Source organism: Petaurus breviceps, unplaced genomic scaffold (genome assembly GCF_028583685.1).
Source record: "Petaurus breviceps papuanus isolate PSGF00001 unplaced genomic scaffold, PetGlider_PUasm1.0 176, whole genome shotgun sequence".
NCBI classification, from domain to species: Eukaryota; Metazoa; Chordata; class Mammalia; order Diprotodontia; family Petauridae; genus Petaurus; species Petaurus breviceps.
This window is the reverse complement of record NW_027185771.1, coordinates 4,350,176-4,359,363: the sequence shown is the minus strand read 5'-3', so window position 1 is coordinate 4,359,363 and position 9,188 is coordinate 4,350,176. Positions and strand designations below refer to the sequence as shown.

The 9,188-nt window shown below is 41.3% G+C and overlaps 1 long non-coding RNA gene across 1 annotated transcript; it reads right to left on the bottom strand.

Annotated features, from left to right (window-relative positions):
• Positions 1-1,412: 1,412 nt before the first annotated feature.
• Positions 1,413-8,829, bottom strand: LOC138159303 (uncharacterized). Its single transcript, XR_011167862.1, has 2 exons — positions 8,649-8,829; positions 1,413-2,800 (listed from the first exon to the last, which is right to left on the bottom strand). It is a non-coding gene; the product is annotated as an uncharacterized lncRNA (long non-coding RNA).
• Between the last annotated feature and the right edge of the window lie 359 nt (positions 8,830-9,188).

The window sequence follows — 9,188 nt, the reverse complement described above, 5'->3', positions numbered from 1 at the left end:
AGTAAGTGTAAGAGGTCTTTGTCAGGACACTCAAACCCATGTTCTTCAACTCTAATGCCAAAGCTCTTTGCATCTCACCACACTGCCTTATTCTCAGGGAAATGTGGAAAACTAATCATCTCCATACCTTAATCTAGCCAGATCATCACCTAACAGAAAAGGGAAGGCAATGCTACTTGGTTGAAAGTCTGGAAAATCCCTACACTCTGCATATAAGAGGTAAGAAAAGGGGACACTAGGAAGAGAAGATGGGGAGTCCTTGGTTATTTCCCAATATCGTTACCTGAAGAAAGGAAGTGCCAGAACATTTCCCATCCACTGTTCAGCACTTCTGGGAAGGGCTACCATGAAAGCATCGTGGTAGAGTAGGCAGAGTAGTTGCCCAGTGCTCAGGTTACCTCCAGTGCCAGCTCTGCCAGAGTCAAGATCTGTTCAACGCTGGACAAACTCACTCAACCTTCCTGGGCTTCAGGCCCTCTTCTGTACAATGAGGTTGGGTCTCATGGCCCCTGAGAGGCCCTTGTAACTTTAAATCTGTGGTCCTCTGTCACTTCTCCATGTTAAGTGAATCAGAACAAAATGCCATTTAAAGTCTCTGTCCATTGGAACGTTCTCATTCTGCTCTTCCCCAAAATTCTCCTGCACCTGAGAAACTAAGACCTCCAGCACAAGGGAATATGCCCAAGAAGGGCTTAGCTGGGAATGGCCCAGGAGATTGTGAGCTGGGCCAGTGGACACACCCATAGAGATGAATGAGATCACAGCTCTTCCACTCCTCTTGAAGACAGCCAATGTGTCACCTTGCTGTGGTTAGTGAGGGACTGGACAAGTGGGCTGAAGCTCGACCCCCTCACCCTGCTTCCTCAGCCATGCACTTCTACTGAAGGCTCCCCAAGCCAATAAGATGAGTTTTCAGGGATAAGAATTTGTTTACTTAAAATGACATTGTGGGAAATTAATAGTATTGATTGTTTTAAGGCAAATCAGCCTGTTCATTTGATGAACAAGAGAACACACAACTTCTCAGGTGTCAGTCTCAACTTGTTCTGTAGTGGCAAACCCCAAAGGTCCTGCTTGTATGGGCCTAAGACAGGATAGAGTTCGACCACACTGGATTCCTCTGTGCTTCTTCTGGCACTGCCCTTTTAGCAGTTACAGTTCTCTCTTGTGATGCTTTATGCTACATTCTTGAGGGCTTGCAGAGTCTGTAAAAGTGTTTCCAAAATAGCATCAATACTGGAGAGATCACTGAACTCCTCATCCTCTTCATCCACAATCAGAGTCAATGGAGCCCGAGTGCGCTCGCACGCGCGCGCGCGCACACACACACACACACACACACACACACACACACACACAGTCTCCCCCACCCAAGACTCTTTCCAACTCAAGGATCTGACCCAGATTCCAAGTTCCAAGCTTCAAAGGAAATCCTCAAAGGGGCCTCTTTATTACACTGAACCCAGATGCTCCCAAGGCCACAAGGATCAGATAAAAGAAGATTTTCAAACAATCTATACACAACTCATAAAAAAATATATACAGTTCCGTTACTATGCAGCACAGACAATTTGGGGCCTATCTATGGGCATCCTTGGTAAAGACTGCACCAGAGGGGAGAAAGCTGGCCATGTATAGGCACAAGGTGATATCTCCAAGTATCAATCTTACTATGTGTGTATTGGGGGACATGCTAAAAGGATTTACCTTAAATTGCCTACTCCCTCCAAAAAAAATCCAAACAAAACAAAATCCCCCCAAAGCCCTGAAGCTTCCAGAAAATGAATGTTTCAGCAGACAGAAAACTACTCTGGGCTCACACTTTTTTCTGCAGGCCTGTAAAGAGCTATTTGGGGGAGAAGAGGAGGAGGAGGAAAAAACAATAAAATCAAGTGCACAATTATTAACTTTCTTTGCTTTTCTCCCAATGGTTCAGAGCTGCAGATAGTCCCTAAAGTCGGCATCACTGACAGTTGTGGATTCATGTCCAAGTCCACCAGGTCCTAAGTCAAGCCCCTTCAGGAGGGAAAGGACAGATGGGAGCAGATGGAGCTGGGAGGATCTGTCATTGGGGGTGGGGGTGGAGGGTAGGAATCATATTTGCAATAAAAGGAAGAAAAAAGAAATAAACAAAGTGGCACACACACCAGGAAGGCGCTAGGAGCCACCCAGAGATAGATGGCAATGTTGTCCTGAGGCACCCAGGCTGAGCTCTCAGCTCATGAGCTGTCCTTGTTCTGCAGAGGAAGAATGGGGCCATGCAAACATGTCATCATTAGCTACCAATCCTATGGCAGAGATTCCAGTTATGAAACAATATATAATTTCATATATAATATAAATACACAAAACTGCAGTCCAATAACATAAATTGAATATATAATATAAAATATTATCAATTTAATAAGAAACATTTTTGACAGAGTTCTAGATCTACAGAATCCATAAAATGACAAAGAAACAAATCTCCAGCCCAAGACAACCTAGAAGGCCAACAGGAAGGGTCTATCAGTCTGGGCTGAAAATGGAGCAGGATAGGGCGATGGAGGTGGTGGCGAGGATGGAGGCGGTGGTTGTGACAACAAGGGAAGTGGTGGAGGTTGCGGCGGCTGCAGCAGTGGTGGTGCCTTCCAGAGCTCCAGGCCCACAGACTGTGGGGGGATCAGGCAGTTGATAAGAGGGGGACTGCCGGGATCTCTTTGCTGGCGTTGAGGTAAGATGCTCTTGCTGTATACTGCCTGCATCTGGGTCGCAGTCCTGGCTGGAGGTTCTGGGGTGAGAGCAGCAGTGCTTTTGGCGGCTGTGGAGAGAGAATCCTCACAGTTCCAAGGCAGAAAGAATGCTTGTGGTCACTCACAGACCAGAGCACAGGCCAGGAAAGGAGTAAACACCTCTCCTTTGGTCATACCACCTTAGAAGAACTGAAAACTTATATAGGTGCCTAGAAGTATCTCTGACAACAGCCACACAACACCCCTGAAAGTTGGGACAGAGTGCTCTCCACTCTGGAAGCAGAGTCCTACCTTGACAAAGAGCTCAAAAGTCAAGTAACTGGGAAAATGATCAAACAGTGTAATAAAAAAGTCAGACTACAGAAGCTGACTTTGGTGACAAAGAAGATTAAAACATACAACCAGAAGACAACAAAGTCAAAGCTCCTACATCCAAAGCCTCCAAGAAAAATATGAATTGGTTACAGGCCATGGAAGAGCTCTAAAAGGAGCTTGAAAACCAAGTAAAAGAAGTAGAGGAAAAAGTGGGAAGAGAAATGAGAGTGAAGCAGAAAAATCATGAAAAACAAGTCAACAGTTTGCTAAAGCAGACCACCCAAAATATTGAAAAAAATAACACCTTAAAAAATAGACTAACCCAAATGACAAAAAGAGGTCCAAAAAGGCAATGAGAAAAATGTCTTAAAAAGCAGAATTGGTCAAATGGAAAATGAGATCCACTGATCTGGAAAATAGATCCAGGAGAGATAATTTTAAAGTTATTGGACCACCTGAAAGCCATGATAAAAAAAAAGCCTAGATATCATCTTTCAAGAAATTATCAAGGAAAACTGCCCTGATATTCTAGAACCAGAGAATAAAATAGAAATGGAAAAGAATCCACTAATCACCTCTTGAAAACTTACACAACTACACATGTATAACCTGAATCATCATCCATCTCCTGCCCGCTAAGTGCAGACATCCAAAGTTCTGTCCTCAGCCATTCTCTCTCCAATTGCTCTCTTGATTTCATTAGTTCCTATGGGTTCAATGATTATCTATGGCAGATTCTAATTATGAATCAATTTAATATACAATTTCATATATAATATAAATAAATACACAAATCTCCAGCCCTATAAAACATAATATAAATTATTATATATTAAATATAAAATATAATCAGTTTAATAATAATCAATTTTTGGTAGAGTTCCAGAGCTACATGTATCACCAATCACAGCAGAACACCTGAGGACTCCTGCTGCTGTGAATAATTTCAAGGGTCTAATCTAATAGTATAATGAACCCTCTATTCAGAAAGCAATAAACTAAATATTGTTTAATAAATTAAAGGATAATATTCATAGCAACATCCTTAAGTAAAAATATCATTATATATATGATCCCATAACAATACCAACATCCTTAAGCAATACCAGGTATCCAAGTAAAGTCCTTTTTCAAAATACCACAGTATTCACCCCAGGTCACAGTAAGAACAATCTCCTTAATCAATACCAAGTGTCCAAATAAAAGTCCCTTTTTTTGGGGGGGGAGGGGGGAAGGCAGGGCAATTGGGGTTAAGTGATTTGCCCAAGGTCACATGACTACTGAGTATTCTGTGTCTGAGGCTGGATTCAAACTTAGGTTCTCCTGACTCCAGAACTGGTCTCTATTCACTATACCACCTAGCCACCCCAAAAAAGTCCTCTTTCATCTTAACTTGAGATTGACTTCCAAGTCCCATGTCTCTTCCTTTGTGGGCTGACTAAAGTCACATGTAGGCAGCTTCCTGCTCCTGCTCCATAGCTCCATTCCAAGTTCTCACCATTCCTGCCTGGGCTCTGCATACAATACAATCTCAGGGTGCTCCTGGGGCTCCTTAGAACTATAGCCACCACAACTGGGAAACAATGAACAATTATCCCAGCCTCCATACTTTCCTTTTAGTTTGCAGATCCTGTTGACTATGCCATAATGTATCAGGTAAGCACCCTGACACATCCAGGATGGATTCACTAGCACAGGTTCTTAGATCTAATTTTCTAAAAGTAACTTGAGGGGTCAACAATATTCTTTAATTACATCTACCAGAGAAAATACAAGCAGAGAAATAAAAACCAACAGACAAGGCTTCTAACTGTCTGACCATAAGAAATATATACACCACAGAACAACAGACAGATCCAACTATCTGACCATTACATACATACATTGTTACCAAACCAACATCTGGGTTTTCAAAGGTGTGGGGGGGAGGGGGTTTAACAGCTACCCAGAGTCTCATCTGGCCAAATGAACACTTCCAATGAAGAAGCCCCAAAGCAAAACCTCTCCTCAGAGTATATGCACTTTTCAGAGCCAGAGAGCATCACAACCTTGTGAACCAGTGCCTCATTAGAAATTAACAAAAGGTGTGGGTCTTCCTACAAAACAAGTCTCCCCTAATCAAGCTTTCCTTAATGGGCAGACCCATCAAATTTAACAGCAAGCAAAGTAGGATCTTTGCTGTTTTTCTGAATTGAGTTTTAACCAATCAGATGCTGAGTAGAACTGTATATAAAGAGAGCCCATGAAGAGAGCCAGCATGAAGGGGTGAACCAGCTTTGAGAACAGAGCTGGGAAGAGACCTCTAGGTCTTGAGAAGAGACTTCTGATGGCAGAGACTTGAAGGAGCCCCCAAACTTTGAAAGCTAATAGAGCTGCAGGGCAGAAACATACCCATTAGGCTAAGCCCCTTTTGAAAGCTGTTAAAGTGAACTGAGCTGTTAACACAGAGCCTCTGGATTTTGGAGGTGAACTGAAATGATGGTGCTGGTGGTGTGCCAGCATTCTTGTTGTCCTGTTGAGTTTTATTTTCCCAGAGGTAGAAGCTGAGGAGTGGAGCAATCTCCCTGAGCTGAGAGCTGACTACATGTGAATCCAGTTTAGAATCAAGAGTAGTCAGTCCAAAGAGGAAGAGCCATGGGACTTGGAAGTCAACCTCAGAGTTAAGATGAAAGAGGACATTACTTGGACACCTGGTATTTATTGAGGAGATTGTTCTTACTATGACCTGGGGGTGGACAGTGTGGTATTTTGAAAAAGGACTTTACTTGGATACTTGGTATTGATTAAGGATACTGCTATTGCTATGAGATATATAATACATATATATATATATATATATATATATATATATACACATATAGAATATGTTTTACTTAAGGATGTTGCTATGAATATTATGCTTTACTTTATTGAACAATGTTTAGTTTATTGCTGAATAGAGTTCATTATACTATGGGATTAGACCCTTGAAGTTATTCACAGCAGCAATCCCCAGGTGTGCTGTGATTGGTGTTACACTACAGAACCCACAAAATGACAGAGTGAAAAAAATCTCCAGCCCAAGACAAGCTGGAAGACCAACAAGAAAGGTCTATCAGTCCAAGATGAATGGAGCAGGCCAAGGCAGTTGAGGTGGTGGCAGTGGCAGCAGCAGAATGAAGAAACTGCCCTGATATTCTAGAACCAGAGGGTAAAATAGAAATTGAAAAAAATCTGATTGCCTCTTAAAAACTTGAAATAACCAAAATAACTTGAAAACTTGAATAACCAAACACATGTATAACCTGAATCATCATCCATCTCCTGCCCACTAAGTATAGCTATCCACTCTCCTGGGCCATTCTCTCTCTCCAATTACTCTCTTGATTTCATTAGTTCCTATGGGTTCAATTATTATCTTTATGCAATAAGACAACTTCCACATCTATGTATCTAATCCCAAATTTCAGTTCCACCTGCTAAGAATTTTGTAGTCAAATTCCAGAGTTCCCAGGTCAATGAGAAAATATTGAAAGCAGACAGAAAGGAAATATGAATCAAGTACTGTGGAAACACAATCATGATAACACAAGACCCAGCAGCTTCTACCTTAAGGGATGAAAGGGCCTGGAACATAATATTTCAGAGATCAAAGGAGCTAGGACTAAAACCAAGAATCACCTACCCAGAAAAACTGAGTATAATACTTCAGGAGAAAAATATAGACATTCAATGAAGAGGACTTTCAAGCATTCTTGATGAAAAGAGCAGAGCTGAATGAAAAATCTGACTTTCAAATAAAAGAATCAAGAGTAGCATGAAAAGGTAAACAGGAAAGAGAAATCACAAGAGACTTAAAGTTGAACTATTTACATTCCTACACAGAAAGATGATATTTGTAAATCATGAGACCTTTCTCAGCATTAGGGTAGTTGAAGGGAATATGTGTGTGTGCATGTATAGAGAGATATATAGGTATATACATACATACAACATACATATACATATAAATATATACATATATAATACATATGTATGTATATATGCATGTGTGTATGTTTATATGTATGTATGTATAGATAGAGGGCATAGGTTGAGTTGAATATGAAAGGATGACAACCAAAAAAATAAAATTAAGGGGTAAGAGAGGAATATATTTTGGGAGAAGGAGAAAGTGAGAGATAGAATAGGGCAAATTATCTCACATAAAAGAGGCAAGAAAAAACTGTTACAATGGAGGGGAAGAAGGGGGAGGTGAAAGGGTCAACCTTACCCTGATCAGATTTGGCTTAAGGAGGGAATAACATATACACTCAATAGGGTATCTTACCCTACAGGAAAATAGATAAGAGGAGGGGATGACTGAAAGAAGGGCAGATTGGGGGAGAGGTAGTCAGAAGCAAACACTTTTGAAAGGGACAGGATCAAAGAAAATAGGATAAATGGGGGGGGCAGATATGATGGAGGGAAATATAGTTAAGTCTTTCACAATATGACTATTATGGAAGTGTTTTGCATAACTACACATGTATAACCTATATTGAACTGCTTGCCATCTCAATGAGGGTGGGTTGGAAAGGAAGAAGGGAGAGAATCCGGAACTCAAATGTTTTAAAAACAAACGTTAAAAATAGTTTTTACATGCAACTGGGAAATAAGATATACAGGCAATGGGATATAAAAGGGGATATAAAAATCTATCTTGCTGTACAGAAAAGTAAGGGGGAAGGAGATAAGAAGGGGGCAGTAGGGTGATAGAAGGGAGGGCAGACTGGGGAATAGGGTAATCAGAATGCACGCTATCTTGGGTGGGGGGTAAGGGAGAGATGGGGAAAAAAATCTGGAATTCAAAATCTTGTGGAAACAATGTTGAAAACTAAAAATAAATTAATTTTAAAAATAAAATTTTTAAAAAAGGAAATATATTCCACGGTCATTTAGTTCAATAAATTCAGGATCACAGTGCTCAAGATACTACAGAAGAACATAGGTATGACGTATTTATATGTTAAGAAGTCTACTTTCCCCTGTTCATGAAGCCTTCTCCTAATACTCCAGCATACAGGGCTCTCTCCCTTCTACTCAATTCACAAAGAGTTACCAAAGGATCTTAATGATACTAAAGCGTAACAACAGCAACTTGTATTTCCCCTCAGCTGGACCACATGGGAGGCAGGTGGATGGGGAAACATATCTTACACTTTTCATATATGCTTCAGTTGCCTAGCACAAGGTCAATGATCTGAAAAGACTTGCTATTTCTATTCTGTAGCCAATGGTTTTAGACTTCTATCATCCTTCACCCAGATGGCTAAAATGGCACATGGTCTTTTAGAAGCTTTCTGAGTCTTTGGCCATATGGCCTGAGGAGTGGTCTCACCCAGCTTATTCATAACTTAGGAGTTGAAAGCTAGGAGCATTCCCCTCTTTGGCACAGTGATGAGTATGACCTGAGCACAGCTCCGGGATCTGGCTCATTTGCCCAAATGATAGCTAAAATGATCCCACAATTCAGAGTGCCAGAACTAAGAACATCCTAGATCTATAGGGTTTGGGGAGTTGGGGGTAGAGGGCAAGGAAGGAATGTCCATTGAGTAAAGAGCCAGAATAGGGAAGATGTACCTTCCAGGTAGTTGGTCTTCCTGGCTCCTAACAGAGCTCTCTCCCACAGCAGAGGCCCCTTCAGGAAGCTGACTAAGCTGGTCCATGACCTCCAGGTTATTTTCTTCAGCAATCTGTACAAGTTTATCTACCTGTTCCTGAGGACTAGTGAGTGTGGTAGCTGAGCTCATTGAGTCTTCCATCACCTAAAGAAGGGAGGAAAATCATCATTATAACAATAGGAAAGAAAAAGGCTGGCAAAGACAGAAAGAATTCTACTGCATTTAACCTTAAAAATCATCTCATTCAAACTCATTTTATATGGATAGCAGCTAAGAAGAGGGATCACATCTTCTGCCCATCCATGTCAGGGGCTCCCTGACCTTGCCTACTCTACCTCTCAGAACTTACCTGAATCATATCCCTTTGCTCCAGTCTCCTCTCATTGTCCAGACCAATTCTTTTACCTAGGTCTATTCTATCTCCTCCCCCCATCCCACTAGTAGTCTTCTTTGCTGAATCATCATCCATCTCCTGTCCACTAAATGTAGACATCCACCA